At 36.8% G+C, this 26,984-nt stretch overlaps 1 protein-coding gene across 3 annotated transcripts in view; it reads right to left on the minus strand.

Moving 5' to 3' along the window:
* SYBU (syntabulin) overlaps positions 1–26,984 on the minus strand; it is a 126,257-nt gene that overhangs the window by 97,760 nt on the left and 1,513 nt on the right. Inside the window, exon 1 of one of the 3 annotated variants that reach the window (XM_071208004.1) lies at positions 11,562–11,912. The exons of the other annotated variants lie outside the window; for them this stretch is intronic. The gene's annotated coding sequence lies outside the window, so the exon portion shown is untranslated. Of the gene's footprint in view, positions 1–11,561; positions 11,913–26,984 lie in introns of those variants that run through there. 3 annotated transcript variants of the gene reach the window in all.

A 26,984-nucleotide genomic window follows, 5' to 3' on the forward strand; every position in this document is an offset into this window, starting at 1 on the left:
TCTATGCCCATCTTAATGTTTATGAGTTTAACAGCCAAATAGCCAAAGAGTTATGATGAAATGACTCTAAAATATACCCAATTCTTAAATGACTTCTGGCAGTATCTGTTTAGCTTAGTTTATTTTGAGAAATATAGAGAAAGGCATATTTCCACAATGATTTCAAATATAAAATAAACCCAGAACCATCTTTTCATTTGTAAATCAAAAAGGGAACGTTTCAGTCCTTTTTGTAGTTAGCCTAAGGAGGAAGTTGTTTCACAGTTATTTATAAGTGCTTTAACTTTTTTTCAATTTATAATTATAATAAATGGCTTCCATCAGCATTGTGTTGAGAAGTTACAAGTTATTTTCAACTCTACTTCATTATTTATACATACTAGAGAGTTTATTGCAAACTTTCTGGAATATGTATGTAACTATGTTATTATTGTGCTTTATCTCAAATAATCCATTGGGGTTCATACCCACTGCTTACATTTTAAGTTCACACAGGCCATTTTTCAATGCTAAATTTTATTTTTTATTGTGCAAATGAGAATATATTCCAAATATAGTATGATTTAGCCTGTCTGACTGTTAGGCAAGAAGATAATCTGCAAAGCACAAGAAAAATACTTCAAAGCTAAAAAAGTGATAAACAAGAAAATATAGGAATTCCAAAGGAGTTGAAAATAACCAAAATAAAAATGAATTAAAACCATGTATTAATTAATATTACTTTTTACTCACTTGCAAAGGATAAATCATTTCTCACTCAGCAAATGTTTACTGAGTATTCATTCTGAATCTACTTCTCTGACTTATGACAAATAAAAGGGAGGTCCACATCCCTCAGAGATTGGAGCTGGCACAGAGTACAGGTTCAAAAACTATTATTAGTTATTTTTATAAATTTTTAAAAGTATTTTTGGTGCTCAAAATCCTGGGGCCAACTTTGACCATCTCACCCATTTTTATTTTTTATCACCAACTTTCAGGCAGCTAACAAATCCTATCTGTTCTTTCTCTCAAAAGCCACTTCTGCTCTAGCTCCAAAGCCGCTTCCCTAGACAGACACTCATCCTTCCAATCTATACTAAAGTCAACAGTCTCTGACGTGGCCTTCCTTCTGGAGCCTCTTCCCACTCTAATCCATTTCCACACTGGGCAGATACGAATCAGTCTTAGCTTAGGATTCTGCTTGTAGACCCTGAACTCAAAACCGTTCATGTACTTTCCAAGGTTTGCCAGAACATAATGTAAACCACACCCTCTGACTTTAAGGGTCTTCAAAACTGGCTTTACTTTGCAAACATCCTTGGTTTTTCCATCCTGCTTTCAGTGCCCTTTTTCTGATTTGGGGAATATTGTTCCACAGAACTTAGCGCTCATTCTCCATTTGTTTTGCAACTGCCTGTTTGTCTTTTCTCCCAAACAGATTATTACCCTGAAGGCAAAAGGACTCTGTATTCTACTTCTGTTTGAGCCTCTAAAGCAACTGGCCCCAAACACAGTAAAAAGACTGTAAATACACGTGTGGTCAATTGATTATTTTACAATTCAGAAAAAAAGCGACAGATGATATTCATATTAAGGGAAACCTGGATTCTGAGATACACTTCCTATTTTTTAGCTTCACCAATGTGATGTTTAATGCCACTGTGAGGGATCCTGCAAATATTTATTAGGAGTGAATTATACCAAGCACTAGAAAAATAAAGAAGCATAAAATATAGTCTCTTTTCTGTCTTCCCCAATCATTTCCTACTTGGAGGTCAAGTTCATAAAAATACAAGTATAAAACAAGATAGGACTGACTATGATGAGGACAATAAAATATAGAATGGGAGATGACAGACTGTAGGTCAGACCTAATATGGCATTTCTTAGGTCTCACCTATCATGCTTAATGCTTACAACTGGCTTAAAGTTTCTGTTTTGATTAATTAATGCATCTGTTTGTGTGCAAATGTATATGTGTGTATGTGGGCATGTGTAATAATAATGAATCAAGTAGGCTTTTAAAACCCTTGCTGGCTTTGGTCAGTGAGTGCATATTATTGAAAAGTAAGTTCTTATTAACAAATGGCCAAACCAACATCTACTGGAGGCTTTTTTTTTTTTTTTTTTTTTAACAGTGTCACTTGATCACAACTAAAATATTTCTGGTGATATCTTTCTCTTTCCTTCTTCCTAGTGTGGTTTTACTTATGTTCTCTTTTATGTTTTCATTTTCTAGTCTTCTGTTTGTGAAAGTACTGTGCAATAGTAAGTACCATACTTACCAAATCCAATGGATGTGTCATGATGATGGGAACGAGTGTTGTTGGGGGGGGGAGAGGGGGGGTGGGGGGGTGGGGTTGAATGGGACCTCACATATATATTTTTAATGTAATATTATTACAAAGTCAATAAAAAATAAAAAAATTAAAAAAAAATAGTAAGTACCATAGGTTTTCCTGTGTATGTAAAATTAGTATTAAAAGGATGAACAAATGTAGTATGATCATTTGAGGTATTAAGCTAAATCAATAAGTAACTTTGTACAGTGCTATGCAGATGATTTCTGGCATCAACAGATCATACACAATATATGTTGGGAAACAAGAAATAAAAATATGAAAATGTAATTGCATAAGATTTATTTAATGGCTGGAGGCAAGAGAAAAAAGTCCAAAATATTATAAATACTGCATTAATGGTATCTGCCAGTATTTCTCAAAGTGTATTGTTATGACAGAGTACTATTTGAAATGCTTGGAGAAAAAATGTGCTCCATTGTTTAAAGAGGCAGAGAAATGTTGCATAAGATACGGCTTTTTGAACATTTTCAATCCAGATTAAACTATTAAAGGTGCCAGGTAACCCTGCAGTAAAGGGACCTATTTGATTCATTTTAACTCAATATTTCTCTAATTCATTTGATCTTGGGATATTTTTTCTTAGAAAACTTAACATCTCGGAAACTGATGTGGCACAAGTGATGAGGTTCCTGTCTGCCATATGGGAGGTCCAGGGTTTGGTTCCTGGGGACTCCTGGTGAAGGTGAGCTGGCCTGAGAGGTGAAGCTGGCCTGTGCAGAGAGCTGGTCTACATGGAGAGCCTATGCAACAAGATGATGCAACAAAAAAGAGACACAGAGGAAAAGACAATGAGAGACACAGCAAACCAGGGAGCTGAGGTGGCTCAAAAGATTGACTGCCTCTCTCCCACATCAGAACATCCTGGGATCAGTTCCCAGTGCCTCCTAAAGAGAAGAGGAGAAGACAAGCAGACACAGAAGAATGGGCAGCAAATGGACAAAGAGAGCAGACAGCGAGTGCAAGTGGCAGGCACGGGGGGAGTAAATAAATAAAACAAATCCTCAAAAAAACCCACAAAACTTAACATCTAGTAATTCCAGTGTTAGAAACACAGATTGGGAAAGGCACACAAAGATTAAGTGCTAGGGAGTTCAGAAATAGGAATAGTCCCTGATAGGTGAGAAAACCACTATGAAGAAGGACTATTTTGAGTGAGATCTTCAATACTGAGATGGAGATAAGGCAGGAGAGTGCACCCCAGACAGAGGGAAAAACATGAGCCCCAAAATACAGAGAAGAGACCACTGGGTATGTGGAGGAGCAGTGAAGAACTTGCTTGAGAGAAGCAGAAGTTCCTATGGGGGGAAATGGGGAATGGGATGTTAACACTACTGTAGCAGTTTGATATGGTTACGAATTCCAAAAATAGATATTGGATTATGTTTGTAATCTGATCTGTACCTGGTCATGATTGAGTTATGATTAGGGCATTGAGTCCCCAACCCTTGGTGGGGAGACCTGCAGGTAAAAGGCATGGCAAAGAACAGAGTTGAGGGTCTGATGTTGGAGTTTTGATGTTGGAGTTTGATGCTGAAGTCTTAAGCTTGAGCCCTGGGGAAAGACAGAGCCATTCGCCTGATAGTGTACAGCTGACCTTGTGGAGAGAGGCAAAGCCTAGAGAGCCTCATAGTCTACAGCTGACCTTGTGGAGGAAACAGAGGAGCTGAGAACAGAGGAATCCCGGAAGCCTGGACCCTCATAGATGTCAGCAGCCATCTTGTGCCAACATGTGGAAATAGACTTTGGTGGGGGAGGTAACTTCTGCTTTATGGCCTGGTATGTGTAAGCTCCTACCCCAAATAAATACCCTTTATAATGCCCAGCAGATTTCTGGTATTTTGCATCAGCACCCCTTTGGCTGACTAATACAACTATGAAAGCAAAGTTACATAGTAACTGGCCAGCTTTATATTCTTAAGCTTTTCTCCTCGTGTTATCATAATTTCTGGAATGCTTATTTGACCATCAGAATGATTACTTAGTTAAAACGAATGGTCCAGGCCAGTGCTATCCAATAGAAATACAATGGACTATAAGCGTAATTAAAAAATTTCTAACAGCAACATTAAAAAAGTAAAAAAGAAACAAGTGCAATTAATAATATATTTTATTTAACCCAATACATGCAAAATATTATTTCAACAGCTAATCAATATAAAAGTTATTAATGAGATTTATTTTCTTGCTGAGCCTTCAAAATCCGGTGTGTACTTTATACTTACAGCACATCTCAATTTGGACTAGCCACCTTTCAAGCACTTAAAAACCACATGGGTAGTAGTGGTCAGTGTAGGTCTGTGCTTTAGAATAAATTAGCTGGAGAAATCAGAATCATAAAAAGTCTTAAACGTAGTTGGTAAATTACACTTGCTTTGTCATTGTTGGAAATTTATTTATTGGCTGGATTTGAATAGGCAAATTAGGTATAATAATGGGTTAAATGTGAAAAGCTCCATTTTTCCCCTCCAAATCAGCTAATTAATATAAATTTCTCTCTCAGCTTACTGATAAGTTAAGAAAAGTCAGTGGATTTGAGACACTTAAGCATGAGAACTCTACAACATTTTTTTTAGGAGGTACTGGGGATTGAACCCAGGACCTCGTACACAGGAAGCAGGCATTCAAACCACTGAGCTACAACCGCTCCCCTCTACCACATTTTTCCACTGATTTGTAACCATGTACATATTCTATGGCACTATTTTCAGGTTTTAAATTTTTTAAATGATTCCTACTTCTGCTGGTGCATTTTTCCACCTTCATCACATTTCTAAATAAATGATCATGAAACAGTGAAGATTTCATGTCCTGAAGGCATTTCACCAATATGTCTCAAGCATTTCTACTTAAATACAAAGCAGTTAATTCAAACTTTGATTTTTGAGTCGACTAAAATCATTTTGGGGAAGGAGAAACTAGGCAGCTGCTGTTCAATTTTTGTTTTCTGTAAGTCTCTCTCTTTTCTGAGAAGTTGTGCATATTTCTTGCAAAGTACATTTAATACCGAATACCTGTCAGAAACTGAGTAAATATGGCACATTCCTTAAATGGTAGCTCTGGAAAATCTGCTCTTTTAAAAATGGAAGACGAACACCAGGCGAACTTCTGTGCTTCTGAGTAGAGAGCTCTATTTGACCTCTCAGGATATGGATTAGAAATGAGAAATATCTACCACCACCACAGATTTTTTGAAATGTTATAGCTTTATGTCAGCGTTTCTGACCCTCAGCACTATTAACATATTGGACTGGATAATTCTTTGTTGTAGGGGGCTATCCTGAGCATTGTAGGATATTTAGCAGCACCCCTGGCCTCCACCTAGGGGGTGGCACATCAAAATGTGTTAGGGCACATCGAAAATGTCTCCAGACATTGTCAAATGTCCCCTGGAGGACAAAATTTACCCCTATTGAGAACTAGTTTATTCAAAGTCTGATCATTATATATTTAAAGATATACTGTGACCTCTACTGATCATACACATTATTATCCACATTTGCTTTTCCTAAGAGCCTGTAGCCTTTGAAAAATGTATTAGATTCACATGAGATTTTCAATCTTCATACTCTTGTTTTGGCTTGCCATTTAATTTAAAGTTAAATATCCCACCTAATATTTACCTGAAATTTTTACCTGAGAATGCCAACTTTCATACAAAATCAATTATTACATGCAAACAAAAGTAAAAATATTTAGCAGCCTGAACCCTCAGATATATTTGAGGACATTTATTGATATTATTTTTGCAATGACTTGTACTCCTTAAATGAACGTGAAGGGGATTAAAAATGTCACAACCATCAATTTGGTATCTTTTAGTAGCACCACAAAGAAAATGCATGTTTAAACAGTTCCTAACACCACCCTATTGAAAACATTGTAAGAAAAAACACTTAAAAAAAGGTTTCTCTTTCCTTCTCCTTCAAAACAGTTAACTATGACATCTTATACTTAGTATAGCCTTTTTGTTGCCATATTTAAAATATGGAGAATTTATGAATAGTAAAAGCATGTTCTGTATCTTTAAGCTTATAATGACATAACAGGCATATGAATACACTGTGAGGACAAGGAATATGGTAATTTAACAGGTGCTAGGGTGGACAGACCTAGTACAGATTATACAAACTATTTTTTTCTCTATCACCCTCTGATGACTTGTTAAAAAAAAAAAAAAGTAACAGGCCTGTCTAAAAGAACTATTATTCTAACCACTGATAGTATTAATAGCTACCATTCAGTCTTAATGAACATTCTCTCATTTTATCTTTAATGACTGTTCAAGGTGGAATTATGATCCCATCTGATAATCAAGGAAACTGAAGCTCCAGGTAACTTGTCCAAAATGATGTATCTGGTAGAAATGGCATTTGAACTCATACCCTTTTTATGCAAGGACTCAAATTCATTGTGTATTTTACTGCTTCCTGGGCAACCCTTAATGAGAGCTGGCCTGAAATCATGAGGCTTGTAACTCGAGGAGGCTAATGGACTTTCTGGCAATACAAGGAGTCTTAGTCATATTTACATTTAAATTAATCAAATTCAACTATTTAAGTTGGGGGTGGGGAGAGAGCGTGCTTTACTCTATTAAGCAAAAAAGGGAACCTGAATGTAGAATTTCTCCTTTTTTGCTTTAAGGGATCAAAGAACATACAGGTTCTTTTTAAATAGGTCTGACTGAGATGATGCCTCTCAAATTATGACTCTTCTAGATGAAGTTACTTGACAAAGTTACTTGATCTTTGCAATTTATAGCATATATAAATATATAGTAATCACGTATGAAAACTCTGATTTCAAAACATTAAAACTTAATTGTTGTACAATGTTAATATTTCCCCTCCAAGAGAATTCTTTTTGGTAGTGTGAACTCTACTTATATGCAGAAAATTATTCTTTATGATAAAGTCATAGTAAGGTCGAGACAAATTTTATTTTACCTTTCTCTGTTTTTTTCTTTATTATGGATGTGGCATAGTATTTTCTTAAAAGAGAAGAAGGATATTTGAGTGCATATTTCATAAGCTTCTTATTCATTATTTATACCATTAGAGATGGAAAGACTACATCTACATGGAATCTTCTCTCAGATGTGTCCTCTGAGAAGTACACTGAGCCTAAACCTCGAAGGGATTTGAAGCTTTCTGGGGGCTGGAGGGAAGCTCAGTGAAGGTGGCAGATGGCCTTCCTCAGATTTCTTCTTATAGTAATGCCCCCGTGGGCTCCGAGTGCCACTGGAATTTAATTTTTTATCACATGAATTAAACTAATAGCGCTTTACCATGAAACAATTTAAGAGTAATTATGACATTTTAAAAGTTTCAAACTAGTTTTATTCTATGTATTTCAGAAATATTATTCTCTGCAATAGCAAAATAAAACAAACTCCAATTAATTTTTGGGAAGGTTCATGCCATTTACTTATTTGTTTAAATTGAGTTTATGCCACTTGCAAGAATGTACAGTTGATTTAGGCCTCTGAGCTAATTAATATGCACCGAAGATGCTGTGGGTATTTGATAAATATTTAATTATAAAAATTAGGATAGCCTGTTCCTCCCTTACTTGAATTAAAAATGAATTATTAAGTATGAACACTTAAAAAATTCATTTATAAAGGCAAAATTATCTGTTCTAATAATCTGGGTAATAAAACATGCTATGTAACTCACAGAACAGGAATTTCTTTCTCAATATCAGATGATGTTTTAATCCTGCACCTTCTATACAATTTCAGTAATGAATGAAATATTAAAAAATGATTAAAAGAAATTTTAGAAACAACCTCTTCCCCCACCCCACTACTGCATATTATCTGAGATGAATGGTCATCTCAGGAAAAACACTTATGGCACTATTAAAAATTCTCATGTAGTTGTTTATTATTATTATAAAGAGTGTAGCAAATTCAAGTTGTTTTAAGGCTATAGTGCAGTTAATAAACTATAGTTGAGCAACTTTCTGGGGTTTCAGTATCTCAATAGCAGTCACTGAACTCCACTTTCACAATAAGGGATCATGTTTTTATAAACAAAATAGAAATTAGTGAGAAACAAACTGGAAAAGGCATTAGCAAATTTGGTATTGAGATTTAAAGCTTAATATCCAGTAGTTGTAGGATTAGAAATGACTTAAACTGTTCTCTTAGTAAACTGAGTTGTGGTACCCAAGAGACTGAGATTTTCAGAAAACTGGGAATATTTCAGTTTGGCATTCAGTGGCTTGTTCTGGCAGTAGTCGATTATTATCAATACTTAATTGGCTAAGATCTCAGTATATAAATTGCGAAACATCTGTTTCTATCTCTGTCTATACGTCTATGTCTCTTTTTCTATGTCCTTTGCTATTTGAAGGAAAATATAGGAAAAATGAGCTGGAATTATGTCCTTGGTTGGCCAGAGGCAAGTAGTATGTATATCTGTGAGTTAAAATCTGAACAGGAGGCCTTTGAAAGGACCTGTGTCACTAAGTGACAATAGTCATTCACAAAACTAAGAAATTCACAAAACTAAAAATGATGCTCTTAAAACTACATATAAAAATTAAGCTCTGAAACCTTTTCAATTAAAAAATATCATCACTGCAATAATTTTAAATGTATCCTGCAGTATTATTTGGCAACATCACCAAAATAAAAACGTATTTTAGTCATTTACTTTCCCTTATTCTAACAACATTTAAACAAATTAACAAATCTTGCATTTTATGCATGATTTCATGTTACTTTGGATTCCTTTAATTACTTTGAAATGAAATACAAAGAAATATGCATCATATTCCAGGCAAAACTTTCAGTTAATCCACTTTTAAAACAACAGGCTCAATCATCCTAATACATATGACATTGTAGTTTTCCCATACTCCATGCCTTTTGGTTAACCTGGCACATCTTTTTTATTTTTTTGAGGTACAGGGGCTGGAGATTGACCCGGGACCTTTTATGTGGGAAACCGGAGCTCAACCACTGAGCAACATGGGCTTCACTGAGTTGGTTTTGTCATTTGTTCTCCTTGTTTGTTTGTTTTTTTAAAAATTTAATTTAATTTAATTTTATTCATTTTTTAAAAATACTACATTCAAAAAATATGAAGTCCCATTCAACCCCCCCACCCCCACCCCCCACTCCCCCCACAGCAACACTCTCTCCCATCATCATGACACATCCATTGCATTTGGTAAGTACATCTCTGGGCATCGCTGCACCTCATGGTCAATGGTCCACATCACAGCCCATACTCTCCCATGTTCCATCCAGTGGGCCCTGGGGGGATCTACAATGTCCCGTAATTGTCCGTGAAGCACCACCCAGGACAACTCCAAGTCCCGAAAACGCCTCCACATCTCATCTGTTCCTCCCATTCCCCGCTCCCTGTTGTTTGTTTTTGTTTTTTTCAGGAGGCACTGGGAACTGAACCTGGGACCTCCCATGTGGGAGGCAGGCGTTCAACCACTTGAGCCACATCTGCTCCCAACCTGGTACAGCTTAATGTTAAAATTAATAAGTTGAAGAAGGAAGGTGAAAACCAACTTTGATTAAGCAACTGCTGCATGTCAGACACAATGATGGACATTGTTACTTGTACCGCTTTTAATCCTTTTAGGAATCCTGTAGAGCCATTATTTTTCTAGATGAGATTGGCTTAGGTGCCTCCCAAGTTCCTGTCCCAAGGACAAGATATAAGAGGAGTGTGATAAGCATTACTGGATAATTCAAACACTATTTTTTTATTCCCTTTTTAATTTTAATTTCTGACTCCAAATACATTACCATTTATAAAACATCTTGCTTTGCATTCTCAAAACTAAGTACATTTGCACCTCCTATGAATGTTTTATTGTCTTGTTCTGTAACTCAAGATGGTTGGATTAACTTCAACAGTTCCCCTTTCTCTCCAAAGTAGATAAATCTCCTAGTACCCGGATATTGCTGTCTGGGTGGGGAGGAAGGGCAGTTTCAAAAGACTTTTAATATTATGCAGGAAGATAATTCTCTCTAAGGTAGTACTTCTCATCCCTGACTAAACCCTAGAATTACCTGGAGAACTTTAAAAAATAGGGATTCCCAGGTCTCATCATGCGATTCTAATGTGCAACTAAGGTTGGAAAACATTTGCTCTTAGTTCTGCCCCAAGGGAACTATTCTTCTGCCATTGCTTTGCTATTGCATTCATATGTGTCCTCAGATGGAATGAGGTTTGGGGGACATGGTAGATGTGAAGAACCAGATATAGCGCCAACTCTATATGTTATTAGCAATGAGAAGCCTGAGACAGTAACAATAATCACCATTATTTCCTGACAGATTTCTGAACTTCTGCAACAACAGTACAAGCCAAACTGGAGTGGAAACTGCCTTAGGGCAGCAGGCAGCAACCTTTTTTCCCCTTGCTGGGGTAGGAGTTTAACTGGCAGTAATGGGTAGGATTGGAGTTTATAGGGAAAGAGCTATATTTAAAAAGTTTCACCTGTAAGAATCAAATTATAAACTAGACTACTAAATTCACGGTTGCTACTTGTGAAAATCTGCACTCAAGATAGTTAATACAGTGCTTTCACTTTAGTAACAGATATGACATTTTAATCTCATCTGTGACAGCTCTCAACCAGAAACATTCACTTGGTGTAACAGCCAAACAACTAACAAATCACATTCAAATTAATTTAATTAAAAATGCATATGGATTAGGAGCATTAACTCTCAGTAACATTCCAGGGCAATGCCTGCAGTATAAAATGATTTCTTCTGATATAAACTCGGATTAGAAACTCAAGTTCATTCACTCACCTGCTATCCAGCAAAGGAAAGGCTATGTGCTGCTATCATTAGCAGTTTTCCCTTGTCAGTTATATCAGGGATACTCACAAAGAAGAATGCAGAAAGTGGTTTTGCATGGATTGAGAGAAGAAAAGCTGCACTCTACCAAAATGACAAATTAGGGATAATTTTTATAAATACATGATTGATCATTTCTTTGCAGGACTCATAAATCAGGCAGTGTATATTCTTTGTTGTTTAGATGCTGATTTAACAACTTAAATTTTCTCCAGAGCCCTTCCAACTTCAAAACAAGCCTTCTTTGGAAAAAAATCAACATTTACAAAAATAAATCTTAACTCACCACATTTTCCTTAATCTTTATATGATCAATCTTTGACAAAAATATAACCCCCAGCAAAACAAATATTCCTCCTTCATCACCAAAGCAAACTTACCTTTTGGGAAGAAGAACACAAAATCACTGGCTCAGGTAAAGAGAAAGCTAGATAAGGCTTCGTTTCTGGAGTGAGGTTGGAGAGTCTTGTTTAAATGAACCCAAAGTCAGTCTGCTGTGGCTGCCCTCTAAATGGAAACCAGAGGAATCTGCTCTGGGGTGTAGTGCTTCCTGACGCCTCCCTTTGTTCTAAGTAGAATGCTAATGCTAAAATTGCAGTTTGCATTTCTGATCCTGCTAGCTCTGGGAACACTGATGCATCCTGACAAAGCTTCCAGCTTAGATATCCTGATGCAGAAAAATATGGGACCTCCCTTGTGTACCAGTAAAACCAGCCACACAATGAATGTGTAATCTCAACAGCTGGATATTTGTGGTCACATTGATGTTATCTGACCTCATTTGTCAGATATGATAGAGACAATGAGAAAAGAAAATTTTCACTTATTGTGAATGTATTAAAGAATTAAAGGGTGTGTCTATGAATTTTTTCCTCCTCTTTCTCCTCCCTGGTGTGCAAAATTTTCACTGGTATATAAAAGCCTAAAAAGAGAAAGACCTTCCTTAGGGCAGTGAAATATAGATGAGAGCACAGCATAATGGCATAAAATATGCTATGAAAAAAGTTAAGGCCATGAAGAGTAAAAAAAAAACCCTAACAGTATGATTTATTCATGTGTTAAAATGACATGTTTTAGTGTATAGGGGAGTTTATTATGATGACTTTTAATGCTGTTCTTCACAGTACAGGGGTAGGCAATATGAAGCAGGAGTTACTTCTAATCCTGAGTTTTAAAAAGGAATTTAAAATGTTTTATGTCGTAGTCATCAGTTCTTCCATTGGCCTTATAACTGATAAAGTTTAGTTTCTTCTTTATATGTACAAATTAGATAACAGGATACATAGTTTAATGACAGGGATCGAAATCCTTTAGAACAAGTGGACAAGCCATCACACATTAAATATAGAAGCCCCTGGACAAATTCACTGACATATGCAGTACTACTGAACACATTAATAATATTTTCAGTCACTTCATCTACTGCATAACTTCATTATCTTTCAGCAAAGAGAATCAGATTGTCTTTTGCTTTTTCCACTGAGGCAAATGAGTGTTTAGGTATTGCCAGTACATGGAATGTTTTCGGTACTCTTGAGTTCAGTTAACTTCCATTTTTAAGTTTCTTATCTGGATATCAGAATGCAAATTTATGAATGATAAAAAGTCTATATGCTTAGGACTATTACTTTACCAAGTCTGTTTTCCTAAAACTCCTTTAATGAAAGTGGTCAGTATTATGACTTTTGAGTTGAAGTCAGGAAGGCTAATAAATTTTCTAGACAAACTTCAGTGATGTTTAGTGGTGACAATTAAATAATGGATGCCAGATTTGAAAGTTTTGGTTTCAAAAACATAACACAATGACAAGAAATAACAGACTGATAATACAGTGAGAAATGACTTGATGGGTTTTTAAAATAACAACTTCCTAATAAAACTTCCATATAAATAAGTTTAAATAAAGGAATAACTGGTGACTCCCAGGCAAGGATGTCTAGTCAGAAACTGAAAAATCAAGTCTCTTTGGATATTTTTCCTCAAGTTTTTTGCTAGCCCGCATGCCACAGCTATTTCACTACAAAAAAGTAGGAGAAAACAGACTGGTTACCAGAATATTATCACTGCAAACATGTCCAGCTGGGAGCAGAGCAGAGAGGCCTAGCTACCCTTGTTATATTCCACCATTTTCCTTCACTAGTTCGCATATAAACCCAGATGACAGCACTGGCTCTTGGCTTTGTTCTTGGCATGAAAAACCCTCTTTTGCCAGCTATGGAAAGGGAGAAAGGTGATTCACAAATTAGCCATATTCCACAGCCTATAAATGGCAGAAGCTATTTTTCTCTTCTTCACTGCTGCCTAGAAAAGGAAGACTGTTTAGATAAATCTTTCATAAACAAATCAAGAGCAAGATTTCCAAAGAACTAGAATTTCTATGATAACGTGGAAATTACAAAGGCACTTAAATGCTAAAAAACAGGTTGGGGTTTTAATATAGTAATGGCTAATATCTTAGACTTAGACAGTTGTGACTTTTTATCCTTCATTTCTGCCTGGATAACTTGAGAAAGTCCTCATTTGTAAGGAGGAAGTAATAGTTATACTGAGCAATAGTAAAAGCAAGTTTTAGTGAGCATTAAATGGATCGACTTAGGTAAAATACTTTAAAAATGACCATATTTAATGCTCACTCATGTTAGCCATTATTTTTTCTGTTGATAACTACTGCATTGAGTAAAATAGCTAAATGTGTATCAATTTCTATAATTTGATAACTGCAGATTCTGTGTTTCCTTTAAAGTGGATAGCTATAACTCAATACCATCTGATTGTTGCCAACAACTCTAGCCCTTTTTCCACTTAATCATTCATTCACAGTCTATTTATTTAACAAATATGTATTGAGCACCCACTTTGTGTTAGGAACTGTGTTCCATCCTGGAGATAAAGCAGTGAAACTGTTAAGCCCTCAATGGGCATAAATTCCATTGGAATATACTGCTTCATTTTCTATTTTGCTTTTTCATGTGTGAGTAATTGCTATTAAATTTTAGGCCTCTCAGAGGCAAGGTTTACTTATAAAAATTCTTTGTAATCCTCACAACTATTTGTAAGTATTAATTAACTTAATACATGATAATATTATCTACACTTATTAAATACTGGTCCATTATTTGAAGATTGATAATGTTTCCTGTGGTTTTGAAATTGCATAAAAAATGTCCAAAGTGTCTACTATAATAATAGTCAAAGAGAGAAAGCATTATTTTGGGTCTAAGAAAATCCAAAATGAAAAGAGCTTAAGGAAAACAAATCCAAATTGAAAGCTGTTAAATATGATTTAATGTATAGCACTTACTGCTTTTGGTACACTTTAACCAAAAAGGAAGCATAGGAGCAAAATGATGAAAACTCCCAATTCCCAAGCTGTCCTTCAACAGATTAAAAATAAATATTCATTAATTCATCCTCCAGTTGCACATTACACAAATATACAAACTGGCAATGCATGCAAATTATCTTGGTACACTGATTATAAAGTTGAACAATATATGAATTTTAAAGTCAGTATTTGTATCACATATGTCATTAACCAGGAGAAATAGCAATCCTTTTTTTTTCTCTTGCACCTAACACTAGTGGGGCCAGAGGGGTAACTAGTTTCAGCACCATGGACAAAACACCTAATGCCCTTGTGAGCTACAAATGTTCTTTAGGTAAAAATATAAGAAATAACTTTATAATTGCCATCTTCCATCTTAATATGATTTAAAAAGAAAATGAATACTAAAGAATTCTCAGATTGATAAAATAAAGTTTACACTGTTAAAAACCCTTCTACCATATAGAAAAACATTATAATGGTTCTTTTAGAGACATGCATCATGGTGACAACTGCATTTAAGGTGCCATTAAACTCAATGGCATCTACTCAGGCTATTATGTTATACCTTTTAAAGTTAAGTTAATGTGTATTAATGGAACAAAATTGATGAAATTATGAATCGAGTTTCCCTGAGTATAGGTTTAACCAAGGAATAAGGGAGAAGACTGGTTATTACCTTCTACCCTATTCTTCTTTTATACTACAAAAGATGTCAACTGTACTCTTGGGAAACAAATGCTGTTAGTAAGTTAAGCCTAAATTGATTTTTATGATTTTAAACTCAGGTAACTGTCTATGGTTGGGTCATCAAAGGTTAGCAATTTTCTTCAGGGAATAAGACAATGATCATCCTTATGAGATTAAATTCATATTTTCAGAGAAATATATAAATTCTTACTTTCTTCCACTTCAACTTGCAAATTCAACTTACAGGGTCCTTCAGGATATTCTTATTTTATAATTTAACTCTCACATCACCCCATTTATCACACAAAATAATGGTATTTAATTAATTTAAAATCTGAATTGAAAATTATGATAATAAATATTATTACTACTAAGGTGAAAAATTGAAATAGCTAAGATTCTGGTCCCAACAATACTTGATAAAGCAAAACTTCAGTTCATAGTATTGGGAAGACTGGAATGTAATTTTCAATTATAACTTGCAAAAATATTATGAGAAAAATATTCACTTTATGTCTGAAGAAAGTAGAGCAAGAAAAGTAGAGCAATACTTATTGCAGTTCATTTAATATTGATGGATGACTAACAGAAAGTTTTAGCTACTCTTTTGCTTCTCAAGTAAAATGGTCTCCAAACTAAAAAAGGTAGAATAAAAGTTGATAAAGGTGAATAAAACTTGGGCCAAGTAATGGTACTAGTTTCTCTTAAGGCACATATTATTCATGGGCATTTCATTTTTTACTATAGAATTATGGTACCACTGTTAATGTTTGCTGAAGAATCTTAGAGATGAGGAGAGATGCCAAGAAGATAGAAATTTAGAAAAGAAGAACATAGTTCTGGATTTCAAAAACTAGAGAGAAGGAAGAGTCTCCAAAACACCGTTTGGTGAGTCTGAAATGAAACACTGGGTACTATTCTGGCACAAATCAATAAAAAGATGGTTTCTGAGCCCTTAGAAAATAGTGATACTCAGGGATCAGCTCGGGCTTCAAAGAATAACTTGGGCCAAAATAGCTTCTTTTCTGGTAAGGACTAGTAAATCTAAGAAATGGTTAAGCCAGAAGCCACAAACTTAGAAAATTACTTGGCTCATATAATTAACACAAATGAGTCAAGTGGTCCAGCATACTATCAAAGAGAATGCTAACTGGGAATGTGGATGGGAGAGCATGTGGTCCAGAGGGCACTCCTAAGTACCAACTGATGGTCACTATTTTCCAAGAGAAGCCAGAAATCTAGAATTTCTATGTGAATCCTCTTTGTTTTTGAATTTTAAAATATAAACTCTTTAATAATGAATATTCTCTTAATTTTAAAAACAAACAAAATACATCTAGAATGAATCTGGCCCCCAGGCTGCTAGTTTCGGACACATGGTGAAGCATACGGACCTTGGTGAGGCATATGGCAAGGTTTCATGATATCTTTATCAGGAATTTCTGGTTGGGTGAGTAGAGACATTGCAATTAGGTGAATTAAAATTTAATCTCAAGGGGAAGCAGACTTGGCCCAATGGACAGGGTGTCTGACTACCACATGGGAGGTCCACGGTTCAAACCCCGGACCTCCCTGACCCGTGTGCAGCAGGCTCACGCGCAATGCTGATGCGCGCAAGGAGTGCCCTGCCACGCAGGGGTGTCCCCCACATAGGGGAGCCCCACGCGCAAGGAGTGCACCCTGTATGGAGAGCCGCCCAGTGCGAAAGCAAGTGCAGCCTGCCCAAGAATGGCGCTGCACACACAGAGAGCTGACACAGCAAGATGACACAACAAAAAGTGACACAGATCCCCAGTGCCACTGATAAGGACAGAAGCGGTCACAGAAGAACACACAGCGAATAGACACAGAGAGCAAACAACTGGGGTGGGGAGAAGGGGAGGTGGGGAAAGGAGAGGTGGGGAAGGAGAGGCAGGGGAAGGGGAAAGAAATAAAAAAAGATACTGTTAAAAAAATTTAATCTCAATATAAGAATCATTGCATTTTATAAGTTTTGAATAGGCTGCCCTATGGCTAGAAGTCCTCATGATTTAGCAAAAAGACTACATGGAAAAATAGTCTGTAGCAGTATTTTAAATTTTATTATAATATTTTATGAAAGATGTAAATATACATATGTGCATATTTACATGTCGTCCTTCCTTTTTTCATTCCAAATATCTATTAAAAATCTACTACTGGAATCAGTATGGTGGAGTGAGAAATTTTGAGTCTCCTTTCCTCTATAGAAGCTTTGAATAACCAGCAAGAACTGGCAGAAACATCTTTTTGAAAGCTCCAGAAAATAGTTAAAGGACTGCAGTGACAGGGTGGGCACCAAATTAACAAAAATGTTCCTTAAAAACTGCAGGATCTCCTGGGGTACTTGCTGGCCCCTCCTTTGGCCCCTCATAGGCTCTGTGTAGTGTGCATCCCTGGTCCAGGTTCCAGAGGGAGCAAAGTAACTCTCATGCACATATCAGGAACATGTCCAGTACAATCTGTCTGGTAGCAGCCTGAAAAAATGAACCAGGACACACATTGCAGGCTTGCTTTGCATGTAGAACTAGCTAACATAGCTATCCTATAAAACACAGCAGGAGAACAGTCAAAGGGTGGCTGCCTGGGCAAGGGACTGCTGGCTATAGGACATACAGTACAGTGTCCAAACCATGCAGAAATGATTTTCTAGAGAAAGGCGGACATTTGTATCCATGTAAATGGGTACATGCACATGACCAAGGCGAGACATGTGCAGAAAGGACCATGGAGGCCCCATACTTTGGCATTGAGCTATTCTATAAACTCATGGTATGGATAAGCTCTCAAGAAGAGCAGAGCACTCACCAGGTCAATCTGCAAGGACTGGGAAGTGTTCTCTTTTATTCCTTCTTTTTATGTTATCTCCTGGCATGCAATGAAAGGCTATGTCATAATACTAGCTGTACATAAGCTTAAGGAACAAATGCCTCAGAATTTAAATACCAGTAAAAACACTTTAAAATATCAAAATGTCGGGGTCAACAAAAGGTTACAAAACATACAAAGAAACAAGAAATGACAACTTAGGCAAAGGAGAAGATTAAAGCATTAGAAACCAAGGAGGAGGATCAGACCTGATTCATGCCAGAAAAGGACTTTAAAAAGTAGTCCTAAATAAGCTTAAAGAGCTAAAGGAAAACATGGGCAAAGAACCAAAGGAAATCAGGAAAACAACAGATTAACACAAACTAATATAGAGAAATCACAGAAAGGACTAAACAGAACTTAAGACCACAGAAATATAAATTCAAAATTCCCTAGAGGGGTTCAACAGCAGATTGGAGCTGACAGAAGGATCAATGCTCTTGAAGATAAGACAACTGAAACCATCCAGTCTGAGGAGTAGAAAAAAGAATGAAGAAAACTGAACAGAGCCTGAGGAACCTGTGAGGCACCATCAAGTAAACCAATATACACATTGTGGGAGTCCCAAAAGAAGAGAGAAAGGGTCAGAGAGAATGTTCAAAAGAAATAATGGCTGAAAACTTCCCAAATTTAACAAAAGACATGAAAATACACATCTAAGATGCTCAATGAACTCCAAACAGGATAAACTGAAATAGACCCACACTGTAATATATTATAATCAAACTTTTGAATGCCAGAAACAGAGAATTCTCAAAGCTGAAAAAAAAACAACAGTGTGTCATGTACAATAAGATTAAATATGTATTTCTCCTTGGAAACCACAGAGGAAAAAGGCAGTGGGGTGACATATTTAAAGTACTGAAATGAAAAAAATTCCATATCCAGCAAAACTGTCTTTCAAAAATGAGCGATTATAACATTCCCAGGTAAATAAAAGCTGAGGGAGTTAAAATACATCAGCCCTACAAGCGGTACTAAAGAGAGTTCTATAGGTTGAAAGGAAAGGATAATAGACAATAGATGAAAGCTTCTTGAAAAAATAAAAATCCCCAATAAGGTTAACAACATGGTAAATATAAATGCCAGTACCGCTGTATTTATTGCCTTGTAATTCCACTTTCATACTTTTCACTCCCTACAGAGACTAACAGGTAACTGCATAAAATGGAATAATAAATCAATGGTTTTGGACTCGTAATGTATAAACATGTAATTTGTGATAAGAACTATATAAAGGTGGGGAATAGAAGGATATGAGTATAGGAACATAGTTTGTGTGTACTAGTGAAGTTGGTTGGTATCAAATCAAATAAGACTGTAATAGATTTAGGATATTAAATTTAAGTCCTATGGCAACTAAAAAGAAAATACCAGAGAATATGCAAGCTCATAGAGAAAGAAAAGTAGAGTGCAGGTTTCCAGAGGTGGTAGGTAGGGCGAATAAGGAATAATAATGAGAATAGGGTTCCAGTTTGGGGAAATGGAAAAGTTTTAGTAATGGAAGGTAGTGAGAGTACTGCAGCATTGCTTGGGAATGATTGAGATGGGAAAATTTATGTTGTATATATGTTCCCACAACTTAAAAAAAGAAAGAGCAACTAAAGTGACAATGACAATTAAATGCAATACATGATCCTGGATGGTACCTAGCAAGGGAGAGAAAAGGTTCAAAAGGACGAGGGGTTACTACCGAGTACCAGCTGATGATGTAACTAGAAAACGACCTTGAATAAAAGGGTCAACTCAGACCAGCAGAATATCTCAGCCTACATGTAATATCAGGTATCAAAAGTGCTTTTTGATCTTGAATAAAAGGGGGAAATGGAAAGGACAAATGAGCTTATATGGCTATTAGTCTCCAAAAAAGAGTTGGGAGGTCATCAGAGGGGTCACTCTTACACACACCTCAGCAGGGTCCCAGAGACAGCCAAAGCAGATAGAAGTCCAGGTATTGGTTCTTGTGAGGGCTACACAGACCCACAGCTTCTATGGTCATGGAAGATGGACTTCAATGCCACGTCAGTTGGCCCTACTTTGGAGTTTGTGGTCCTGAGTGTGCTGGACTGTCCATGTGATACCCAGTCCCTAAGCCTCAACAGACCTGCAATTCCTACCCTCTGGTTTAATGAACTTACTCCAGCCAGCTAACATGGAGGTGAAGCAGATCAACCACCACACCAGGGAACCAAGAGTGCCTACAACTGCAAGCAGGAGAATTGCGTCCATCATCCATGTGGAATCTAAGCCCCCTCTCAATATAGAGGTGGAGTGGACATAACCATCCTGGGGTCACAGGATGGAGGAGTAGAATATGGATTAGAGTGGACTTACTGATATTCTATTCTGGAACTACTGTGATTAGTAATGGAAGAAAATGTAGTATTAATGTGGAGAAAGTGGCCATGGTAGCTGCTGAGGGTAGGGAGAGGGAAGAAGAGATATGATATGGGGGCATTTTCAGGACTTGGAGTTGCCCTGGGTGGTACTGCAGGGACAGATGCTGGACACTGTATGTCCTGCCATGGTCCACTGGGTAGACTGGGTGAGAGTGTAAACTACAATGTAAACCACTATCCATGTGGTGCAGCAGTGCTCCAAAATGTATACATCAAATGCAATAAATGTGCCCCGATGATGAAAGAGGTTGTTGATGAGGGAGGAAAGGGGTGACAGGGGTGGGGGCTATATGGGGACCTCATATTTTTTTAATGTAAAAATTAAAAAAATAAAAAATAAAAAAAAGGACATTACTGGGGCATAGGAAAAAATTAGAATATATAGACTGTAAGCTTTATATCAATGTCACTTACCTTTTTTAAAAAAAGGTTTATTTATTTTTTTAAATTTGTTTCTCTCTCCTTCCCCCCCTCCCGCCCCCCAGGAGTTGTCTGCTCTCTGTGTCCATTCGCTATATGTTCTTCTGTGTCCACTCATATTTTTGTCAGTGGCACTGGGAATCTGTGTCTCTTTTTGTTGCATCATCTTCCTGCATCAGCTCTCCATGTGTGCAGTGCCACTCCTGGGCAGGATGCACTTTTTTCATGCTGGACGGCTCTCCTTATGGGGCACACTTCTGCACATGGGGCTCCTCTATGCAGGAGACACCCCTGCATGGCACGGCACTCCTTGCATGCATCAGCACTGCGTGTACACCAGCTCATCACACAGGTCAGGAGGTCCTGGGTTTGAACCCTGGACCTCCCATGTGGTAGATGTATGCTCTATCCATTGAGCCAAATCTGCTTCCCAATGCATTTAAAGTGGTTACATACATGAACATCCTTGTTCTTAGGAAATGTACATAATATTAAGTGTTCGAGAAACATGATATATACAGCCTACAATCAAGTGCTCAGAAAATGGATAAATAAAAACATAGATAGATAGATAGATAGATAGATAGATAGATAGATAGATAGATAGATGATAGATAGATAGATAGATAGATAGATAGATAGATAGATAGATAGATAGACAGATAGATAGATAGAATGAGAATGGCAAAAGTGGCAAAATGTTATCTGGGATAATAGGAGTGTGTTAGCCTTTTTGGTATGGGGTTTGAATTGTAACTGTCCTGTAAATTTGGAAGTACTTCAAAATAAAAAGTTTTAAAAATACCCTACTATTGCCAAGCACTGTTCTAGGTTCTGGGGATAAAACAGGAACAAAAATCTCTTTCCTCATAGAGTTTCCATCTATAGTTGCCCCAGTTTGGACATTAGACTATACCAACAACCAATGATTGTGTCTATGTGTGTACTAACTTCATTCTGAAGTTTTTTTATGCCTACAGCATAGGACATGAAAGTATTTTAGGTGAAAGGCATCTATTACACTGTGATAGATAGGTATTATTAGATTAGCTAAAGCATTTATTTATACAATCATTCAGGTTTTTTTTTCCTACAAATATTTATTATGCACCTGTCATGTTCTAGATGTTCTTCTGGGGCAAATACTAAACTAAGTGGGACACAGGGTTAATATGTGTAACCTGAGACATGCTCCAACATTAAATATTTTGTGGCTCAGTAGCCCAAACATCCTACATTATCTTTGATCAGCCTTTCCCAAAAATCAAACAAATTAGACAAGAGGATGAAATCATCTTGTCATCTGACAGTAGTGTACCAATATCAATATCACTCTACCTAAGGGAAAATACCTTGTCTTTATTTTCTAATCTTACCATGCCATGTTGACTGCAATTCCAAAATAAGCAAACATGGTAAAGTTTAGTGATAGATTTAAGAATGAGTCTTGTCTAATCCAATTTCTTGCTTTTCTACCCGTATTTGTTAAGGAGTAAGAAAAATGAGTTTTTAAAATTATGTGTATTAAGATAATCCCATTTGATTTCATAAATAGTTTGTATTTTTAAAAACAAAGGGTCAGAAGTATTAGGGGGATTTGGATAGTGACTGTGTTTATTTCTCCTACTATAGATTTAATTATGGTCCAAGAATCAATATTGTTCACCTTTACTCTGGGTCTTGCTGGCAGGTAAGGTCTAGGAAGATATTTCTCAATCATGTAAGAGTCAGGCCTAAGTTTCTTGAAAAGCAAAGTTAGAAATAAGACAATAAACTATTTTCATACTTGAAAATAGATTATTTAAATAAAAAAGAATGATGGCTCTGAAGAAGACTTTTATAAGCTACAAGTTGTTACAAGAAAACACTGACCTTTTTTCCTTAAGAACTCAGGGGTGAACATTCTCAGTAATGTCTGGTGGCCATAAAAATACATTTCAGAACCAGTAGAAGTCCAACGAGTTAAAGTCCCTTAAAAGTGCAGTTAGGAATTCCATTTGGTCCTTTCCTACTCATCTGCCTATCTTATCCCACATAGTTATTTTAAATTTACTTTGAGAAGACAGAGATTTTCTCATTCATGGACTTTTTTTCCAAAGAGATTTGCCTAACAAACCAAATACCAATTAGTTTAAGCAAAACTGACTTAACATAATCTTAGAAGAAAGGATGAGAAATTGCAAATACATACAACTTAGTAATTAAACCAGGGAGACATGTGAATAGCCATTACCATAAACTACAGAAATATAAACGAAATATAATGTCTAGTTTCTATTGAATAAAATACAGGTGCTGATATCTTCCACTCTGATAAAGAATTAAAGTAATTATAGGAATACTTTATAATTTTAAAAGCCTAGTGAAAAATCTATTTTTTCCCCTAGAGTGAATGATGCTAGATGGGCCATTTCTCAAATGGCTACTACAATTTGGGGCAATGTGTTTCTCTCTTGCATTATGCTAATAGTTACTACTTGCTCTGTGTAGCCTAGCTGTCCTCCTTCACCACTCCCTGAGACATGTCTCAAAGCTTTGCCATTGTAGAGCGTTTCCCAAAGTACTGAGTATACCACTTAAGGTGCATGGGATGATTTTAGATGGCACATGGATAAGCCTTTTTAAAAGTTACATATTTAGCATAGTAGGAGAAAAATAACTAGCACATAAAATCTATTTTGTGAATGTTATTAATCAGATGAAGGCTAAGTAAAAAACGGTGTGAGCATTTAAATAGTAATATTAAATAAATAATAACACAGTTTGTATTCAGAGATGGCAAAAATCATGGAAGGGTACTAGAACAAGTTTGGGAAATAGTGCCTTGTGCCAAGGAGAAGGATGCTTCTTTGTTCAGAAATGTGTATTCAAGAACCTTCCTGAGAAGCGGATTTGGCTCAATTTATAGAGCATCCGTCTACCATATGGGAGGCTCAGCGTTCAAACCAAGGGCCTCCTGACCCATGTGGTGAGCTGGCCCATGCACAGTGCTGATGTGTGCAAGGAGTGCCACACCATGCAGGGGTATCCCCCATGTAGGGGAGTCCCACGTGCAAGGTGTACGCCCCGCAAGGAGAGTTGCCCCGCATGAAAAAATTGCAGCCCACTCAGGAGTGGTGCCACACACGAAGGGAGCTGATGCAGCAAGATGACGCAACTAAAAGAGACACAGATTCCCGGTGCCACTGACAAGAATGCAAGTGGACACAGAAGAACATGCAGTGAATGGACACAGAAAGCAGACAAGTAAGGGTGGGGGTGGGGAGGGAGGGGGAGAAATAAATAAAAAATAAATCTTAAAAAAAAAAAAAAAGAAGGACCTTCCTTCCCTTGCCAGAGCGTACTACAATATCGGTCTACAGAACAGTTTCCATTCCTGTCTCCCAGGCATGCGTTTAGATATTCTGGATCATCTGCTATTGGTGGTCAACCCCAAAGAGGAAGCACCGTGAAGCTGGGTGAGGGTAGTTTTAAAATTCCAGAAAAGACTTTTGAGACACTTCAATGAACTTAATTAACATTCCTCATTTCTCACAAAAAAGAAAAGTCTTTACAAACATCAAGTTCTTTCTTCAGGAAGCCTATCCCGTTTATCATTTCTGCCTGGTGATGGCTATCCATTCAGTCACCTCAAGTGCAGAAAACATCCTGCTTAGACTAAGAGGAAAGATCAATTGTAGACCTAAAAGCTCAGTATTTTCAGAAGAAGGGAGGGGAGGGGAGGGAAAAGGAGAGGAGGAGGAAGAAAGAAACTAAGAGAGGAAGGCGAAAAGGGGGAGAAAGAGACAAAGACAAACAACAGGTTGTTAAATTAGCACAATAATGATTTAAAGATAAAAACTTCCCTGTTTTCCAGAATTTAAAGAAATAACCTTAAATTAATATCTATTGCTATGATGCTAGTTAGTATCTTCAGGATACTAGCCTCAGTAGCAACACTTGAAAAGCTCATATGGTCTTTTAAAATATAAGTTTTAAAATGTAGGCATTAATTCATGATACTTAAAATAGCATATATAACAAAACAAGATATTTTGTGTTCAGATATAGAAAAATAGACAATGTTGGAATTTGATATACTTACAAAATGACTTTAAAAAACTTAATCTTAAAATAATTATAGATTCACAGGAAGTTGCAAAGATAGTGAGAGAGAGGTCCTGGGTATCCTTCACCGATTAATGGATGTACCTTACTTAACTGTATATAATATGAAAACCAGGAAAATGACATAAAATGTTACTTTTTTGCACTTTATCTCATACGTAGATTCATGCAATTACCATTAGAATTAAGTTATTGAGCTATTCCATCATCACAGAGCTCTCCCTTGTGCTATTCCTTTATAGTCACACTCACCTCCCTCAAGCCCTGCCCATCATTAATGTATAAAAAGATTTTTTTATGCTTATATCTGACTTACTTTTACTAAAGTATGGAAAAAACACAAAACCTGGTGTTAGGAATGAGTTTATCACTGGCTAAATTGTGTCCCTGGATAATTCACTTACTCTCTGCCAGCATCTGTAGCTCATCTGTAAAACTGAAAGTTTGGACTGAAGTATTTTAGGGCCTCAGAATTTAAGAACATATATAATTATTCGGTCTCAATTAAAGTGATACCACTTTAAAGGTTAATAAATGTCAGCTAATTAATAAAATATGATCTCAATATGAGATCATCAAGGGCTGAATATTATGTTAAAATAGTTTCATTGCCAAATAACTTAATTAGCTGTTAGAGGTTTGCAATAATTAACAAGCTGTAGCTCAGTTTCCCCTGATATGCACTGGGGAAAGGCTAACCCCATCCCGCATAAGCCTACGTGCCTAAGGGCACGGCACTTTCCCACAGGTTAAATAAAGAAACCACATAGAGACAGGAGTAAAGGGAAATGGAAACCTTCCCTACCTGCATATTAGAGGGAGATAAAATTCCTACAGAACAAAGAAACATCTGCTCCTGCTACATTCCAAGAAACCATAACTCCCTAACCCACTATCTTCTAGTCACTATCAGGAAAAATTTTCACTTCTAGGACTTCCTAACGGCCCTTGCATTTCACAGGACCCTCAACCCCCTCCCACCAACTATCATTTCCCTGCCTAGGAAAGGTCTGTATAAATTCAAGTTCTCCCTTTCCCGGGGGGAGGGGAGCGGCGCTGAAGTCTGTTTTTTAGACCCCCTCCATTGGGAGAGCTTCTCAATAAATTCTTTGTCTATAGTCATATCAGTCTCTGTGTCCCAGTAAGCGCCGTGTTTTTCTCCAATATTAACCAAACAACATTTTGATCATATGTCACTGCTCTACAATCTGAAGCACATCATGATATGATTTCACCTGGACCCATCTTTCAAGGGGGCAGGCACTACTGTTCTTCCAAATGTCCAGGTGGAGAAAATGTGGCGCAGAAATTACCTGACTTCCTTTGCCCTCCAGTCATCCTTTGAGGAGGAAGAATCAAATATTCTTAAAACATTCTTAGCCACGCATCTTAGTTGAGAATGCTGGTCTGGAAAACTTAAGTTAAAGATTCTTAACTGTAGGGTTCAAAATTGGCCCTTTTCTGAGAAGGCACATTCAGATTTTACTTCTGCTGCCCAGTGAGTGCAGGGCCAGCAGAGGAACCTTGGCTGCACTAATTGCTCCACACCAGAAAAGAAGATAAAAAAACCACCCAAAGGTAGATTTCTCCAAGTGACACCTTCCCTTTAAAGCTGGAAGAATCTCTCTGCATGCACCAGTTTAAAATTACTGATCTCTTCCTGTCTACAATTCACTTCCAGTTTTAAATTCAAAACTGTTGATAACTACCCAGCATGAGGACATTTTGAGTACATCAACTGAACCCTTCACCAAGATACTGATGAAAAAGAGGTTCTCCTTCCTCATCTTGAATAATCTTTATGAAAAAAACGGTGGAGGAAGCAGAAAGGGGACTTCATACTATCCATGACTTTGGCTAGGCCTGCAGGACAGGTTTGTTTGGAAACCACCTGTCTTAATTTCCTGGCTGCTATGACAACTACCACACCGTGGGCTGGCTTAAACAACAGGAATTTATTGGCTCACTGGTTTTGA

The sequence above is a fragment of the Dasypus novemcinctus genome, chromosome 14 (assembly GCF_030445035.2).
Source record: "Dasypus novemcinctus isolate mDasNov1 chromosome 14, mDasNov1.1.hap2, whole genome shotgun sequence".
NCBI lineage: Eukaryota > Metazoa > Chordata > Mammalia > Cingulata > Dasypodidae > Dasypus > Dasypus novemcinctus.